At 43.2% G+C, this 19,370-nt stretch overlaps 1 protein-coding gene across 4 annotated transcripts in view; it reads left to right on the top strand.

Moving 5' to 3' along the window:
- The first annotated feature begins 7,165 nt into the window (after nucleotides 1-7,165).
- Nucleotides 7,166-19,370, top strand: part of ACSL1 (acyl-CoA synthetase long chain family member 1) — an 877,045-nt gene continuing 864,840 nt past the window's right edge. For 2 of the 4 annotated variants that reach the window (XM_069631504.1, XM_069631500.1), the window contains exon 1: nucleotides 7,166-7,335. The gene's annotated coding sequence lies outside the window, so the exon portion shown is untranslated. Of the gene's footprint in view, nucleotides 7,336-12,058; nucleotides 12,178-12,524; nucleotides 12,626-19,370 lie in introns of all 4 variants that reach the window. The other 2 variants (XM_069631502.1, XM_069631503.1) reach the window with 2 other exon arrangements.

Below are 19,370 nucleotides of genomic sequence, written 5' to 3'. Positions count from 1 at the left end.
AATACAAATAAATAAATATGTAACTGGTTAGTATTATAATCTAACAAAGTATGTATTGACAATACTAGGTTAAAATGCCATCCATGTTGGGAGATAGAACCAGTGTTATGTATCAGTCCATTCCTTATGTTTGGAGTTGTTGTAACATACACCGTGCGGACACAATGTTTTAAAAAGAACGCTTGTGAAAGACAAATGTTATACTAGCCTGACGAAGCCCCGGTTGGGGTGGAACGTGTGGCAGATTTTGCTCAATGAGTGTCTCTCATTTTGCCATGGTTTTATGATTCATGTATCTAGAATCCATTAAAATCCTTTTATTTTTTAATTGGTGGAGTGCTGCGACTTATTTCCTTTATGAATGTGTGAGCATGCCTTGCATTCACCTTGAAGGATTGGGTCGTTAAATATATATATATATATCGTTGAGACAAGGAGGAGAAAAACCGCACTGGAAGCATGATGTCTGAGAGTCCCATATACATACACATTACACGGCCCACAGTAGTGGCCGTGTAGTTATGGCTAAGTTGCTAAACCTATAGGAAGAGCACTTTTTGGGTGGCTTATAACTTCGCTCCCCTTGGACAAATCCACACCAAACTGTGCAAAAGCAGTATATAGCCCACTCTGAATTGTTTTGCAAATTTTGGTGAGGTTTGGTCCAGGGGGGGCAAGGTTATAGCGGGGGTCCCAAAATTTATTTTTTTCCCATAGACTGAATGGGGAAAAAACTTTGCTCACGCCTACAGCCCAAACCGCTGGAGGGATTTTAACCAAATTCGCGGCAGGAGCAGCGGCTCGGTCCTGAAAGCGTGCTTTTGTAAATTTGGTGAAAATCCGTCGAGTAGTTTTTTGTAAAACGACCAAAAAGTAGGTCACAAAAAATGTGTGATATCTATGTCCGCTCCGCAGACACACTTCCCTGTTCGCTCTGCGGACAGGACACCGATTGGTTAATCGGCTTGCGTCATGTCTGCGGATATGCGACGTGTTCGCTGATTGGATGGTGAAGAGCGTGAAGTGCGTCCGATTTTTGGGAACGCCCGCCATCTTGGATTCACGGAGAGCGGCCGTCTCCACGGACATTGCGATAAAAACATATCAAATAATCTCTGGGGAGGTGAGTGGTGATGAGGATGGGCTGGGATATGGCTGCAAGAAGCAAAGAAAATGGGCGGTTTTTGCCAAAAAAGTCTGCGAACAGTTCGAATGTTTGCGAACAGTCCTGAAAAATTTGCGAACACCTCAGCATTACAGGGTTGGTGAAATGCAGTTTTTGGTTGGCTTATAACTTTGGCTCCACTTAATGGGACTGCATGCAATTTTGCATGTATATTTCTGACCTGTTTCTGAGTGTGTATGCAAAGTTTGGTGCTATTCTGTCATGAGGGGACAAAATTAGAGGAGGGGTCCCAAAATAATGTAAAGGCTTATAAACGAAGTGCCATTTGACGAATCTACACTTAATTTGGGAAACTGATAATACATTTAGATATGAATGTTTTTCCGAAGTTTGGTGGGATTTTGTGAAGAGGGGGCAACATTAGAGGGGAGTCCCAAAATAATGTTAAGGCTTATAAATGAGGTGCCATTTGATGAATCTACACTTCATTTGGTAAACTGATAATAGATCAAGATATACATGTTTTTGTGAAGTTTGGTGGAAGTCTGTCAAGAGGGAGCAAAATTAGAGGGGGGGTCCCAAAATATTGTAAAGGCTTATAAATGTGGTGCCATTTGGCAAATCTACACAATGGTTTGCAAAAAGATTATAGATCTAGACACATATGTTTTCGTAAAGTCTGAATGCATTTTGTTAAGTGGGTGCTAGGTTATATGACGATGATTGTATGTGCATACATTTGACACTTTTGAAAAAATAAAACATGGGTGGATTTCCAGCAAACTTGCGTAAGGAGCATTGGCAAGGACCTACAAGCATGGTATTGCAAATGTGCCAGTGTTTTATTATTTGACAAGTGTCATAATGTAGCTACAAAAAATAGCGGTATACCTTTAATGACTGAGGGGTAGCTAGCCTGTGGCCATGGGCAGTGGCCAGATTGTCTGGGTCATGGAATAAGCTCATGATCCGGACAATCTGGCTACTGGCCATGACCACAAGGGACAAAACATACGATTAAAGTGGCCATGTCCACCTGGGACTGGCTTTGTGGTAAAGTTATTCTAAATTAGGATAGATCTGAAAGGGAAGAAAAATGTGCTTGTGGTAATAGGGTCATACGGTTCTCATTTTGCCTTCTGCAGGCTGCCATGGAAAGCGAAGAGGGGCCCTGTATGAAACCCTCGCCTTCCCTTTCCATGGTGGCCATCTTGGAAAAGGATTTTCCTTCCTACACCGGGACGCCAGAGGCGAGGCCAGAGGCGTCCCGGTGTAGGAAGAAAAATCCTCTTTTTTAGCACCCCCGGGTTACCGCTTTGGGAACCTAGAATGCTAATGGCCTTTATCCTGCATTTCAGGGGCTGGAATGGAGGGATAATAGTCCAGAGACCTTGTTATCCACCCTCGCTTCACTTGGGATGATAACTTGGGCTGCTGGAACGGAGGATGAACGCCACAATATTTCCATTAGCATAACACAAAATGCAAATGGAAATGTTGGAAAATCTTATTGAGTCTATATACTTTACTGAGAAATATAAAGTAGATGGAGTCTATACATTTTTTTAGTTCTATTTTTAACTGTGAAAGGTGGTTCCTAAAGGAATATGGGCCTCATTACACGGTAGGCGGTAACCATGGTGCTAATAGCACCATGGTTGCCGCCGGTATTTTACAGTGTCCGCCTTGGTGGATGGCGGAATTACCGCCCTACTCCAAGGTGAGCGGTGGCGGTAATTCCCCATTCACCAAGGCTCTTCCCCATTCCCCTTTTTGCCCCCATAGGGCATAATGGGAATGGGGAAGGTGCTAATTACGGTACTGCAAATTGCGGTACCGTAATTAGCTCTGAGGTCCCTTTGCGGCACCCTACTTTAACGGCTGGTAAAAGCAGCCGTTAAAGTCGGGTCCCGCAAAGGGAACTCATAGTAAGGCGGTAGGGGTTTACCGGTACCGGTGACCTTACCGGTACCGGTAAACCCCTACCGCCTACCGTGTAATGAGGCCCTATGTCTTTTGTTGTTTTTGGATGTATTTTTTTTGGCAGGAGAGCTGAGAACGAAAGGTGGGGAGGGAAATGAGGTAAGAGGAACCAAACACTAATATGGAGGGGTAGGTGGACAAGGGAAAATGTTGCACGTGTGTTATTTCTAATGTAGGGGGCTGTGTTTCTCATGCTCCTTGATTACAGCAGTGGTGGTGGTGGGAGGCGGGATGGCATTAGCTGATGCCATTTTAAGATAAATATCAGTTTTGCTAAAAGTATGTACTTTGTACTAGATTGTTAATGGATAATGAGTAGGAACAGGTGTTGGAGCTGTGCAAGGGAAATTTTGAAGTTGAAAGTTCCTAGATCAGTAGAAAATGCAGTTCTGAACTGTCCGCGAATCAGAGATCTTATCGTGAAGTGCGGACGGGTTCTCGGACATGTCATCATGCCGCGCGCCAGCGTATGGTCATTTGGCACTGTCCGGAAGGTCCGCTAGGAAGACAGATGTTCTTAGACGTCTACGGATGCAAAACTAGTTGAATTAGTTGCAAAAAGTGTATAGAAGTTTTAAAAACTATTCCAGAAGGTGGGAAATGGCAGAGTTTTAAGGTGACACTTTGTAAATGGGACACACATATTGCTATATGGGGTAAGTATGATATTAGTAAGTTGTAGGAAACTAGCATGCACTGGTAAAAACCCATGAAATTCACTGAAAAAACTTTGTTAAAAGGACGTTATGGTTTCAAGTAAAACCAAAAAAACCCGAAATTCACCAGCAGAGATCTTATTGTGAAGTGCGGACAGGTTCTCGGACACGTCATGATGCCGCGTGCCAGCGTATGGTCATGAGGCACTGTCCGGAAGGTCCGCTATGAAGTCAAATGTTCGTAGACATCTACGGATGCAAAACTAGTTGAAATAGTTGCAAAAAGTTTATGGAAGTGTTAAAAATGATTCTAGAAGGTGGGAAATGGCAGAGTTTTAAGGTGACACTTTGTAAATTGGACACAAACATTGCTATATTGGGTAAGTATGATATTAGTAAGTTGTAGAAAAATAGCATGCACTGGTAAAAACCTATGAAATTCACTGAAGAATCTTTGTTAAAGGGGCGTTATGGTTAAGTTACACTAATAAAAACCTTTGAAATTCACTGAAAAAACTTTGTTAAAGGGACGTTATGGTTATGTTGGATTAATAAACACCTATGAAATTCAAAGAAAAAACTTTGTTAAAGGGACGTTATGGTTTATGGTTAAGTAAAATCGAAAAAACCCATAAATTCGCCAGTTATGGTAAACTAAACAACCATAACTCACGCCACCACCGTGCACTGCTAAGACTAACACCCAGGACATCAAAGATGACATCACAAATGTCATTGATGGCATATGGAAAGCCATAAGAGCAAAGAGGGAAGTTATAGGTGCGCTGAGGTAAATGAGGAATGGGAGACAGACTCTGAATACATAGAGGGGCTTGCATCCTGATTCAGCTAAAGGCAGACAGAGCTTCCAGCACAGACACATTGCACACCCCAGCCAAGAACGAGCAGAGATGGAAGGTTTCCAGTTACCAAGACGATAAGGCACCTGCAAGGAATTCAGTCTAAAATCCTCATAATTACAAGCAGGAGATCGCCAGTTCGTGGTCTCTACACATGTGACCTGGAAGAGCGGGACAATGCCTATGCAGTCAAGGTAGATGGGGGAAGCTGTTCCCATCGAACCAGCGGTGGAAAGATACAAGTGTTGCTCAAACTTAACAACTGATTGCACTCTCTCAGGCTTAGGTGATCAGAGATGGCAACATGGTGTAACACACAGCACCTCTGTGATCGTTCTCATTGCCCTGAAAAGGTACATCCATTCTGGTATCTGTCCAAGGTCCCAAGTCTGGGTAGACACGTTCTGTCCAATCCGTAGTTACCTTTCAGGTTAAGACATATTATGTTGCAGTGCCCAATAGCTTTTTTACGTTCCTGCAACTTTGTATTTGTTGTGAGTAGAGGTGATCCGAGGAGGAGCCACCAGATATGGTGATCCAATAATTGAACTATCCCTTATATATCGTATATGGATTTTCCCTAAACTGACCAATCCACATCACTAATAGGTTTTGAGGACGTAACCTGTCTTTGTGACATCACCCCTGGTTAAAACGAGGTGACACACTTTTGGAGGATGAGAGGTCTGGAAACGATAGGCTATTCTAGTGTAATCCCCGTCATTTTTGTTGGATAATAAAGACAGTCAAATTTTCCCTATGGTTGAGTCTTACGTTCTTGCGGCAGGGATTTTGTTGGGGCCTAAGTATCCCTTTGCTGGTAATCGGGGTGACTACTAGAGAGCCCTGCTGCTCGTTTACAGTGGGTAGGGTGGTAAGTGCATAAAAATGTAAATGCTGCTCCACAGAAGATACACTTATACATTGCAATGAGGTACGACACAGTGTACTGATGCTTTATCGTGAAAATATGCCTGGATGACTATTACTTTTACACTATCTTTGTTTTCTGCAGAGTATTTAACTTAGCTGTGCTAGGCCCTAATAAGTGCTACTAATTAAGTGATGAGAAATTATGGGCGCATTTGCTTCATAAGGGTCCAGTTAGCTATTCAAATCGGTGCCTTCTTTCAAGACAACTAAATTGAGTCACAGAAAAATGGAAAACCTATCTCTCTTATATTCGTGATGTGTGCTTATTTGACATACACTAACATGTTAGTTGCTCTTAAACATTGTTTCACATCCGTCATAACAAGCAGCAAGCCTGTGTCAAACCATGACTAAAATAAGGTGACAGTTTCGCACAATTAAGATCTCTTTTTGTATATCTTTAATCATAAAATTACATTTTCTAAACCCAGAGGATATGTTTTAGGCTCACATTACTTTGCATACTGACACTTATATCCTTCAATTCAATGTGACTGAAGCTAAAGCTACCAGCATATTATCATTGAGTTGTGTTATTATGACCTGTGTATTTTTCAAGTCATCTCTCTTGAACAGAGAATTTTCGAAAGCCAAACATTAACACATAGCTGTAACAACTAGACCAAGCTAGCCAAACATTAACACATAGCTGTAACAACTAGACCTGAGAAGATATGTGGTAAAATGCCTATCTGCCGACTAGTGTCATATCCTGGCTTCGCCAGATATGAGACCAGTCCAGGATCACACAACTAAAGTGTTTGATCATGGACAAAGCATGCCATCTCGTTGTGCCTTATCTGTGGGTGTACTAACGCAAACTACCCACTGGAAGTCCTGTTTTTGCACTGAATATAATATGATCCAATAATTAAACAGAATAAATGTGTGAAATTGACTTTTTGTTAACAAAACAGCAACACAGTATTTATGTCTGCCCATATGCAAATAAGTATTTTTTTACTTAGTAGGAATCATATTTTTTCAGATTGTTCTGTTCTTAGAAATGCATATACATTTTTGGCCAGGTTTTGTGAATTTAAAGGGCGTTATGTTAAATTAGGGTTGTAAAACGAGGGCTTGTTAACGAATGACATGTAGTGCAGTAACATGAAACACCTGTAATTAAAAACCTCAGAGAATTGGTAAAAAAAACTTTACATTAAGTAATGCATGATTATGCTTTAAAAAATATGCAACTTTAGTGAAGAAAAAAAAATAGTTCACGAGATGCTTAGATTGTAAGCCATGCCACAATACCTTGCCCCGCCACCATGCACTGGTCATAAAATACAGAATGAGTTAAGAAATGCCGCTTTTTTTCTGGGAATCTATAAAATGTGGGCGGAATTTGCATTATGTAAGTGACCCCGCGCATTATAGTGCCGCAGCCTGTCTAGAAATTGTTATCCTGAAATCTCGAGGTTTTTGGTTTCAAAATCTGTTGTAGGACTGCTTTTGGTAACTTTCCCTTTTCCAAGTTCAACCACTGTCAGTCGAACAAAGAAATGTATCCCTCCCACACGGGCCACAGAAACCTCCCCGGTGGGTTTTCCCATATGTTGACACGTGACGCTATGGTCCATGTGGTCTCTAGACAGGATGAGTAGCAGGCGAGCGGCTCGGCCTGCTGTTGGAGTTTGCGCCTGCGCGGCACACGCAGCAGCACGCAGGATACGCCGCAGCTCGACTGCAAGCAGCGTTATCCCCCTGCTATTTGTGTCCTGGCCGTTGGTGCTTTTTTAGCGTTCCTCTTGTAAAGCCGCTGCCTCGGGAGGTGAGTGAAAGACGTTTGAAGCCTTATACGGATAGACTGTGCGCCGCGGGTGGGCAACGCCTTGCCTTTGTGCCCCCTAGCACCGCTGTCTCCGCATCAGGAATAGGCTGGCAGCATGGTCCTGGCAGTGACCGCTGGAAGCGGAGATTAGCGACCAGCCGCGCGCTGCTTGTAGAGCTGGTGTATGCAACCCTGGCCAGGCCCTACGGTTATTCCGCTCTGTGTGCGTAGCCGGGCTCCAATGTACGTAGGCAGTGTGGGTCTTTATGGGTGAGGGGCGTTAGTGTTTACGCCGTGTCTGCAGTAGACAGCGCTGCGCACACCCTTGCTGTTGTAGGCGTGTGTGTATACGCTATTCGCGCAGTACTGGCTTTACGTGTCTCCATATCTACGCTACGCCACGGGCTGTAGTGCTAGGGAGCTGTGTGGTTCATGGTCGCAATAGCAGCAGTGTGAATATGGCTGATTATCAGTAATGTGTGCGAACTGTATGCATGCTCTATGGTACCTGCGCGGCGCGAGATGTGCGTGTATATATATATATATATATATATATATATATGCATTATTGCAGTCCTACAGTCATGGGTGTTTGCATGCTGCGACCATAGTGTTAGCAGTGTCTGTGACATGGTTGCAGCGGTAGCACTGTTCGTCATGTTTGCACTACTAGTGTGCACAGACGCTATGACTGCAGACTAGTTGTAAGGCGCATTTTGTGCCTTTTCAAACCCTTCCGGCATTGGGCAAAGGGGAACTGCTTTGGGGCTTGATCTTCTTTTGTGTGAGCTAATGTTACAGCAACAGTGCGGATATAACGTGTTTCCTGCAGGCGGTTTAGCTTGGCTCTGCTTGGTTCGTGCACATGCCAGGGTGTGTAAGGCACCGGAATGCTGTTCGGTTTCTTGTTTGCTTTGTGTTCTGGAAGCGGGAGATATCATGTAAACAATGTCACATTGTGCCCTGCGCTGTCTACTTGAGTGCTTGCTACCTGTTAGCTCGTCGGCCATTCCAAAACACGAATTGATTATGTAAAGGCGTGTATGAGTGACAACCTGTTGTATGCAGTACAGCGGAATGTAGCCTTCGCCAAACGCAATACCTCTTGTTTAGGGAGGGGACATGGGCGTTGAATGGAGTTGAACGTCAGCGCTCAGGTGTAGTTGTGTGTGTAAACGGACGTGGAAGGGGTGTGCAACTGGATGCTACGCTGCGCCCCTTCACTGCTTTAAATGGGGGACTTAGGGCGAATCACTGCTTTAAATGGGGGACTGAGGGCGAAGTGCATGCACTCGCCAATATAGGGCTGGGGCACAACCTGGCAGGCTTTTAAAATCGCTCTCATCACTGCCAAGGATCGTAGGCCCATTTCAATTACTCTCGCCTTGCATGTCCCACTTCATATTCCTAGTTCTCCTTCTGTTTCGCTTTCTATGTGTGTCTCTTTCTTTGTATCAATTTCCTTTTTGTCTCTGTGCCCAGACTTCCACTCGCGTCTTATTCTTACATCCTGTGGAAGTTCGCATTTATTCTTCTGAGTCTTGCCTTTGGCGCGTGCAGTGCTCAAACATACAGGTGATTCCAACCAAAATCTCAGGACAATTGTTTACTGTCATTACATTTGCTTCTGCGAGCCTAATGCCCGTTTCTCAAAGATGCTCATCAATTGGACTGATTTTGACCTGTTTTAAACACCAGCAATGTGGATGTATGAAAGATGGAAGGCTTTGAGAACTCCCAATTTTAACAGGCACCGCATAGTGAGATTGAATTATTTGCCAATGATCACTCGCACACTTTGATTAAGCAGTACAATAGGGATTCTTTCACACACTTCCAATTTGTGTTCATGCATTGTTAAAATGAGAATATGCATATCAAACGATTTTTATTTTGCTAGCAGATATCAAAGACATAGCAGTTTTTGTATTGCTCGCTTTTATTGTCTAGTAATAAGGAATTTGGTAAGTAACTCTGTGCAGGTTTTCGTTCCATCATAAATTCAAAACACTTAAACATTTACATATCAGCTGCTTAAGTAACTGTCCAGGCTTTCCAAATTAATCCGTGTTACATATGAAAACTCGGTGACCCCCCCCCCCCCCCAGCCCCCATGGGTTAACCACTAAATCGCAATTGGCGAAATGGTGTTGTGCTGCCTAGTTTTGGCCCATGCATTTCTACGTAGATTCTGCTTGAGGTCTTTAGCGTGTGGGCAGTTAGTAGCAGACAGTGCCCTGATGAAGGACCATACAGGTCTGAAATGCATTGGCCATTTGCATCCATTAATCATTAAATTGGTCACCACAGTTGAGTATTTGATTTGTCGTAGTCTTCGTGAAGCAACATTGATTAGTGTTGGAGACCACTTTTAGCATTTATTCTTAAACCAGGTGGTTATAGGGTCTGCAGTGCTCACCGCAGGCTCATAGCCTTGGTCCTTTCTCAGATTGTCATTTGAGTGTCTAGTGGAGGGTTTGCATTCCACTCATGATTTGTGGAATATTCTTCAACATTTTGAAAATTAGCGTTTAGGAGTATAGTGGTGCCCACTCGCATCCCATTTACTGGGCCCTGAAGGAGACCTTGTGGAGGAAAGGGGAGGAGGAAGGTGGCATAACTTTCCATAGCAAAGGCGGCAGGAGCTTAGTTCTTCATTGCGATACAGTTAAATGACATGCTTTCATTTTCTCCTCGCCACACAGTTAAGTACCAGTACTTTTTTCATTCTTTAAGGATTGCAGGTACTCCTAGTCTCAAAAATAAGCACTGCTTAGCTTGTTCCTCACGTGTAAGGCTTTGTTTCTTGTGTGAATGAGGTGAGCGTTAACTGGTTAGTCTGAAAGAAAACCCCTTTTGCAACGGGGGGGTGTTGGACATATTGTACATTCGTTTGTGGCCACTTAAGTGGAGCTTCAACTGCCCTCTTGTTGATCTGTTTTAGTAACTGCTAAAGCCACTGAGCAGGCTGGCATCCAGGCTCTTTTAAGGTCTCAATGTCAACACCTTTTCTTCTTAACTGTGCTATAGTCGGGAATGTATTGGCGGAAAAACTAAGAATACTTCATGCTAGTCCAAAAAAGTCTGCTTATTCTAGTAAACACGCTCAGTTTGATGATTAAGACGCATTTATTTGGTGGGCCCTACCAGGATGGCACTGATACAAACTGGTAAGTAACTGGCCACTTTTCAGCTCATTAAATTGTAAATGCTTGGTGTTCTGGAAGCATGTATCACAAGGAATGTTGTCGTCTTCCAGAACCCACAGGTTCATGTATTACATTACTACACCCTTCCCGTTGTGAGAAAATAAATGGAAACTAGTGTGGTTTGGGCACCAGTAAGAGTTTAGGTGAATAGACAAATGACTATACTTAATAACAAAATCATTCCCAATGTTTGGGGTAGGTCTTCCGCTTCTTCTGTAAGTCTAACAAGATATTGTTGTCATACCTGCATACTGTGCATTTTTCCTTGATCTGCTTTAACTGGTCTAGTATAGCTTAGTCATTTACGCGATCAAATGACCCTGTGGCAAACTATATGTGGGCCAGACTACTAGACCGTTTAAGGACAGAATCACTGGACACATCAAATATTATACGCAAAAACACAAAATCTCCTCTAGCTAGACACTTCATTGAAAATCAGCACACAGAAGCTCAGGTCAAATTCCAAATATTGGAAGTTGTCAAACAATACAGAGGGGGGAGATTCAGTCCATCCGCTCCCGCAGAGAAAAGTTTTGGATACACCTCCTAGACACTTTGAACCCGAAGGGGCTTAACAAAGAGTTCTCTCAAATGCTTCATCTAATGATGATTTGAACTTAACATTGAAACATATGCAGGAGCGATTGGTGTTGATGAGAAGATTACAGCTGCAATTTAATGAGCATAGAGTACTGTATAGGTTACTTGACCGTTATACAAGCTGGAATATCTGGTAAATTAGCATCAGTCCGGGTACTGTTCACCGGCCCACCAGTAACAATTGATGGAATAATTGATTAACTTTGGAATATTGAGCACATCAGGAGAGATGGTTGATAGCAATTCACATGATAGCATCATTTTTGCTGTCTAGACCATAATGCAATTGATGCAGTACTATATTAAAGTTAGACTAACACTCACGCAGCGCTAGCCACTGATCTGTATTTTGATACATAACAATCATTAAGAAATATAAGATTTGCTCAATTGTAAGTTTTTAAATGGTTGTAGAAATCATGATTGTTGATGCATCATGGATTAGCATTACTTAAGTTTTTAAATGGAATACACTGGTAGCTACATCTAGTAATAACACGCTTACTATCACAAAGTAAAATATAGTGGCCATAATATACCTAGTCTGTCTGTGGACCAGGCTGTCAACAGCACCATCCGGAGTGTGTTCCGTCCTTCTTTAGTTTTCTTGACAGACACTCCACATAGGGGGGATAGGTGCACACACCGTTTTCTGGCATCCTGCGTGGTTCCCCGGACACCAGAAACGCATTAGGGAGCGTGCTTCCCTGCATGATGATACACGCACAGCCTTTCCAGCGCGATTGAAGAAGACGCTGACAACGGACGCTGAATTCACATTCCGTCCTTGAGTAGATGTAGTCAGCTGTACAGGTCAGAATCGCGCTGGGTTCAAACACTGCATTCTTGTAAGGGTCCTCTTTAAGCAGAAGAGTACATTTAGTGATTGCATCTTTTGATGTTTTTTGTAGACGTTCACCCCAGACCTCTGCTGTGTATGTACCGTGGATGGAAGAACGGGGTTGGCACTATTAATATGAAGGGCGTGTAGCGCATTGAAACTTTTTACATCTTCCTCACTGCATTAGAGGTGAGCCTGCATTATGGATATAATCATGTTCCTTACTACTTTTCACTTATCCTACAATTGACTTTGAGCAAATGCATACATTGTGAGACAGTGTGAGCAACATTACCATTATTTTTGACAGATTACTAGCACTTTGCTGACACGAGTGATATATAGGAACTGATGTGGAGGTCACAGCCTCAAGCAGTTTCAATAATGGCCCTTTGGGAATAGATTGCACCAATAGTTTCTGCTGAGACCAGTAATGTTGATTCTAGAGTGTGTGTGTGTGTGTGTGTGTGTATATGTGTGTATATATATATATATATTCCTCATCAATGCATATTCAAATGCTTTGTTTCCAGCAGGGGTTTCCCATCTCAAGACAGGATAGTTATCTTGTAAACAGAGCACCAGAACACAGAATTGTATTACTCCTAGAAGAAGTTCCTCGGGCACTCAAATTAAGGTATGCATATTAATTTGTGAAATTGTGCCCCGGACTGTCTAGACACAGGGTCACGGTAATACACAAATAATAGTGATACTAGATATCAAGTACTGGGACATAGGATATACACTTGGACTCAGGTTAATTGTAGCTGTTTTGTTTTCACTACGTAAGGCAATAGCACTTTGATGGTAAAAGACATCTCTGAATTAGAGGGATCAATCCTAGACAGAATGTCATTGATGCAACAACAGTCATGGTACTCCAGAATCCATCACACAATCGTATGCTCCCTAATATGTCAGATCGGCCTTATCTCCTTGAATGGGTCTCACCCTTGTTTTCTTATGTCAGTTTGTGCTTTTTCAAAATCTTGAAGTTTTGATTGTAAGGCAAAATGCATAAAGACTTTTCATTTATATTTTGTTTTACAGTTCAACTTTTGCCTCAAGAAGAAGAGTTGTTAAAATTGAACTTTATATATGTATTGATAGTTCACACAAGCTGTTTATTTCGGACTTCGTACCTGCATTTCAAAGGATAACTTCTTTTTCACATTATTACTGTGTTTTTTTATCAAATGAATAACCAGTGTGTTTACATTTACAATTGATGAGTAAGGGTTCCCATTTTTGGGATCCTCTTCTCTTCTTTACTAGTATGGCTTAGTTCCAGGTCTTGATGTCTTCATTCGTCCTTCTGAGTTTTGGCTTCTCTTGCATCTTATGTCCTTTAACAACCGGTTATGACAATTTTGCAGTTTTGCAAAGTTTGGTGACCCATTGCAGCAATCCACTTTCTCTGGAGTGCTCTCACTGACCCATTCTCTTACTTGATTGCAGCTGGTGCAACCAAATGTTTGCATTTTTAATCTGTAAGTGGTGCACCCTCCGTCTCTTCCCACCATTCCCTAGCCGCCAGGTTAAGTCTCTGCTTGCAGTATAGGTTGGACACTCAGAGCCTGATTCATGGAATTCCTTGCACGGTTCTAAGTGACTTTGCACTGCCGACACAAATCCTGATTCATGGAACTGCGCAAAGTGTTTATTTGCAGTGCAGAGTTCATTTTGTAATACAAAAATACACTTAGCACAGTCCCATGAATGTGTGCACAGGGGGCGGGGGGTGTTAGCAGTGCAAAGTCACTTGGAACCGTGCAAAGAATTCCATGAATCGGGCCCTAGGTGTGTGCTGATTACTCCAGTTGCAAGCAAATGTGATCAAGGACAGCCTCCGTTCCGATGGGAAGCTCCCCATGTGCTCATTAAAGCTAGTTTTAGTTTGTAGCAGAGGAATAAGGTCAGACCATTGACCAGGCCCTATCCCTTAGTTCCAGTCTGATAAATTCCCCATTTTCGAATAGCCTCCCGCCCCCGCAGTCGTGTGATGCCCAAATTGCTTAATTGGGCGCACAGATGCTTCTCACAAGTGATCTGCACTCCAGGGGCATTATATAGGAGGTTGTGTTGGCTCGTATAAGGACCCGGTTCTACTGGGCCCACCTTGTAGCATAGCATATTTGTATTTTATTTCTATTCCTCGTTAAGCGCGAACGTCTCCCTCAAGCTCCAGCTGTGGAGTCTGTTTGGTCCCCCTCTCCCCTCCCCCTCAAGCTAGCCTGCTGTGTACTGCGCTTGCGCTGCATCAAAGTATATTTGCAGGTCTGGGACTGTCAGTCTGCCTCTGTCATATGTACTCATCGAGATACGTGGCAGCTTGTCCGCCCACACCAATTTCAATAACTTGGTTCCAACCCTCTTTAAAACAGCCTGTGTGTTATGGGTACATTTTGATATATATAAATAATTATGGTAGCACAACCAATTTGATAGCAACTTTGCACGTTAGGGTGATGGGTAATTTTACCCATCCTGCCACCTTGCGCTTCAGCTCTTCTAAAAGTACAGCTCTCGCATTTAAGTGTAAACCAGGTTCGCCCCCTAACCCCCAGGTATCTGATCTTTTGTCCTGCCTTACAAAACTTAGGCATTCACCCGCTTTCTGCATGTTGGGGGACAAGGGGAGGAACTATGATTTACCCTAACTGATCTTGGAACCTGTGATTTGACCATAGCTATTAATCTCTGCTGCAACCAGGCCAAGTTGACACCTGGATCCCATACAATGAAGAGCATGTCATCTGCATATAGTGACACTATATTGTTCACAAATTCGAATACCCCTAGGCCTATGGAATTCCTGCAATATGCACACTTAGCTGCTCCATAGCGAACACAAAAAGGAATGGGAGCAGCCCTGCATCGTAGTCCTTAGAAGTACAAATGGTGGCAAGTTTCTGGTATTGGTACAAACTATTGCTCTCGGGGGGCGTATGCATTACTTATAAATCCAAGGCCTATACCCATAGTCTGTTTCAAAGAGGAAGAGCCACTCCACCGAGTCAAAGGCTTTCTCTGTGTCGAGTGTAGCCAGAAGGGGCTGGCACTCAAGTGGGATATTGTGTATAATTGTAGAAAGCCTACAGAGATTTTGGCTTTAGACCTACCTGCGATAACTCAGTTTGGTCAGGATGGATCAGCAGTGGCATATGCTTTATAAGGTTTACAAGTATGCTCACAAATATTTTGTTGTACGTATGGACAGTGGTCTATGTGAGGCACTCTTGAGTATCACACGTATGCGGCTTCAATAGCAAGACTATTTCCCTGTCCTGTTAGACTCCGGGAGCCGCCCACCTCCATGAAAGCGTCATAGACCTTTTTAAGGTGCGAGGTGAGAATCACTATGAAGGCTTTAAAGAATCCCGATGTGAGACCATCCATGGCCAACGTCTTTCCATTTGGGAGTGATTTTTAACCGTAGCCTTTTTAAGCCTTCAGCTGCCTCAAATCCTAGCCGCGTCACTCCCGTTGTGCTCAGGACATGCACAACTGACTGCAGGGGATTACCTTAGAAGCTTATAGACTAATATAGTAATCTAATCTAGAAATGCCCTGTTGATTGTATCCTCCTCTCTGCATCTGTCCCATTTTGGCGCATCACTTTGGGTATATTGTGCTGTCCTGACTCCTGCTTCAGCAGTTAGGCCAGTATGAGGCCTAGGCTATCCTTTTCCCCGATAGCGCCTCGCATTTGTGTTGCTGTCTCGGTATTGCACCTCCCTAGCAGCTAGTGTATTATTGCATAGTGCTACCTGCATCCTCCCAAGTAGGCCATCCCTATGATGCCTCATGTATTCAGCCTCCAGCCTTTTATTTTCCCCTTCACATTTGTTGTCTTAGCTATTTAAGCTCACCGCCTCTCGAGAAAGGCACATGCCTCTAATATAACATTTTAAATGCGTCCCCCCCCATTATTGGTTGTGGTACATCTGTTATCGAGAGACACCACTTACCGTGTTCTTGGCAGGTATGTATATTTTTGCATTTTTTTTTTCCACCATCAATGTACCAATCCTTGGTGAGGCTGAAATCAGGACTTTGTACTTGTTTTTAATGATTTATATTCTCTTATGATAATGGGCCGACCCAACACTTTTAAAAATCTTATGGCCCAGAACACTCCCAAAGCTTATTTCTTATCACAGAGTAACTTTTGTGGAGGATTCTTGATGTAAATGCTATGGGTTCTTCTCCTTTGTATTACATTGGCTTTGTCCCACACCCTAGTCCTTTGTTGTTGGCATCTACTATAATTCTAGTGAGAGCTGGGGGTTTAAATGCCTTGAGTTGGTGCTCCTTTTTATCTATCTTTGTGTTGACATTAATAAAACGAATGTTTCTGGTCTTATCCGCAAAATCTTGAACAAACTAGTTGTATTCCAGCAGGCCTAAGAATGATCTCGACTGATCCCTATTGTTAGGGGAAGGTACTCCCATTATGGCATTCGGCTTTTCTCTTTGGTTTGATACCTTAAACATCAGTGGTAGGAAAACATTGGCCACCCTGGCCAGGGGCGAGTGGGGCCAAACACAGATCAATTGTGTAAAGGACAACCAGGGGACAGCTCACTGGTCCGTCCAACAGATCCTTGAAGTCTTTACGGACTTCTATACAGACCTATACTCTCAGCCCCCTGAACACAGCGAATCATTTATGCGAGACCTCCTCGAACAGATTCCCACAACCTGTATCTTCCCCCGCAACCAGGGACCAGCTAGACTTCCCCCCTTCCAACTAGATGAAATAGTTGAAGCCATATCTAAGTGCCCTAAGGGTAAGGCACCGGGCCCCGACGGGCTGACCGCAGAATTTTATCAAGAGCACGTGGCCATACTAGCCCCCAAACTACTTGAAGTATGTAATGAGTCACTCCGGCTGGGTTCCCTCCCCCCAACGTTACGTGAGGCCGTTTTACTTAAACCCGGTAAGCCCAACGATGAGTGCAGATCGTACAGGCCTCTGTCGTTAATGAATTTAGACACCAACATTTTTGCTAAAGTGATTGCCAATCGCTTCCTCCCGGTCATGCCATAAATGGTCCATGATGACCAATCGGGCTTCGTGCCTGGGAGGGCCACATCCCATAGCATTAGGAGGTGGCTGACCATCTACACATGTTGTGGAACTGTCCAAGCCTGACTGCGTTCTGGGGCACAGTTTTGGAAACACTACCTGAAATTACTGACTCTGTGGTTGACACTGATCCGTTGGGTGTTCTGTTTGGGATATGGCAGACTGAGGGAGCCAAGAGCATGGCTAGGTTCCTGAATATTGGCTGTATAGTGGCTTAAAAATGTGTTTTGCAAAACTGGAAGAGTCCCACCCCCCCTTCGTTCCATAAATGGTTAAATCTGCTCAAATGGTCCCGAAACTGTGAAGAAGAGTTTATTGAAATGATCCCAGCTCGATCCCGCCCCCGATATGGTCCGCCTTCAATAGCTACTTGAATGGCTTGGATGATACTTCCACAGTGGACGATTTCCCCCCCAGCCTCCTCCTTGAAGAACTTGGGAACTTATTGCCCCGCGATGTCATCCCCCCACCCCCACAATGTTGCTCCATTGTCTTTGTATACCCCTGTATTCACTCATGCATGTACCAAATGCTTTACCCGCTCTGATGTATGTAAATGCTTTTTGCCTCTGCCAACGAAAAATAAAAAAAAAAACAAACATCAGTGGTATGATCCAAATGCTCGACCTTGGTTACTTTTATCTGACACTTTTCCAACTTCAGAGTGAGACTTCTTTCTTGTTCATGATGACGTTGAGTACACCATGTAACCGAACATCATGTTCATCATTTCCTGAGATAAAACGATCGCTCTAGAAGACGTATACACCATCTAGAACAAATGTTCTACAAGCTTTTGGAAAACTGCTGAGGCTGATGCCAGACTAAAAGACATGTGTTGAAATCTCTATGCTCCTATAGGTGTTAGAAATGATGTGTGAGGGTTTTGTATTCTTCATCCAGTTCAATTTGGTGGTATGTTCACTAGAGGTCTGGTGTATTTGCTGGTTTCATGGAGGTCGGCATTTGATTGATGGGTAGTGGGCATCAATCTTGCTATATGTTGGCATTTAAGTATCTTAAGGCTGCACACATGCAAATTATTAGGTTTGTTTACTATTTCTATGGGAACTAAGCATTCACTTTTTTTAGGTGTTTTTTTAAAAAAAAATGTACATTTTTGTTGTATCTTTTTCCCTATCTTTTTATTTTCATTTACGGGTATAAATCTTGTCATAAAATAAGGTATTCTTCCTTTGAATATATTTCTAATTCTCTTGGTTGTAGTTTGCTTTTGAATGCCACATATTCTTCCCAGCTTACAAATGGTGTCGCCTTCTCCTACATACAATGTGCAGCATGTGGTTCTGCCCTGGAGAATGAGGTTGATCCATGTGCACCCTTTTGTTCTTCTAGGACTTTCCTTATCCTGTGGGTCTGATATTGGTAGGAAGAAGGCACTGTACATTTTCTTTAAGTATCCTGCACATATCTGCCATGGTGTATGGTAACCCTGCATCATCCTCATTTTGATTTATTTCAGATTGTTCACTCCGAATTGCTCCCACGGTCCTTTTTTCTCTACTTTAGAGGATATGGTGTTTATGATTTGCCATCCTAGATTGCAGGTATTTTGGCCCTCCCACTTCTAAGGCTTTTATCCTGTCGACTTTGAGAATGCTCTTATTTCTGCATAGCCGCTCCTAGTGGCCCATTACATATTCTGCTCTCAACACTGGGCATTTATTGTCTCCCATCTGGTGTTTGAATTGCACTTGTTAGTGTGACCTTTGCGTTATTTTGTGCTCAGATCTGCCTTCATTTTGTTTGTCAGCTTTTTATAACCTACCACTGTATCCCTGGTTTGGGTTGCACATGTTATGTTAAAGTTACTTATATAGCTCACCGTCACCAATGAAATCGGTCCTCTGGCGGATCTGTAAACGAGAAGGTGGGATGGGTTAGTAAGGTGAAGAGGGAGTAGGATAGTGAGAGGAGTGGTGTACTGTTGGCAGCTCCAACTCGGTAGACACCGAGTGCCGAGCTTTGGTGCGAGTATTGTAACGTTGTCAGTCCGCGTGTGCTGTTGTTGAGGCTTATGTGGTGGTGAAGTGCGTGCAGCTTTTTGTGCGAGAGATGGTTGGGAGTTTTATTTTAGATGAGTTTGAGCTTATATTGGTTAGTGGGTTATGACATTGAACGTGCAAGCATTCACAGTTCTGTCCAAGTGTGGCACTCGCTAACCTTCACAATCCTATCTAGGTACGGCGCAGGCTAATGTTCTCAATTCTAAGTGTGGCATATTCTAACATCCAAGTTCCATCCAGGTGTGGAATATGCTAACATT

The sequence above is a fragment of the Ambystoma mexicanum genome, chromosome 6q (assembly GCF_040938575.1).
Source record: "Ambystoma mexicanum isolate Mex_15411 chromosome 6q, UKY_AmexF1_1, whole genome shotgun sequence".
Classification (NCBI taxonomy): domain Eukaryota; kingdom Metazoa; phylum Chordata; class Amphibia; order Caudata; family Ambystomatidae; genus Ambystoma; species Ambystoma mexicanum.
This window is presented reverse-complemented; position numbering and strand designations above follow the sequence as displayed.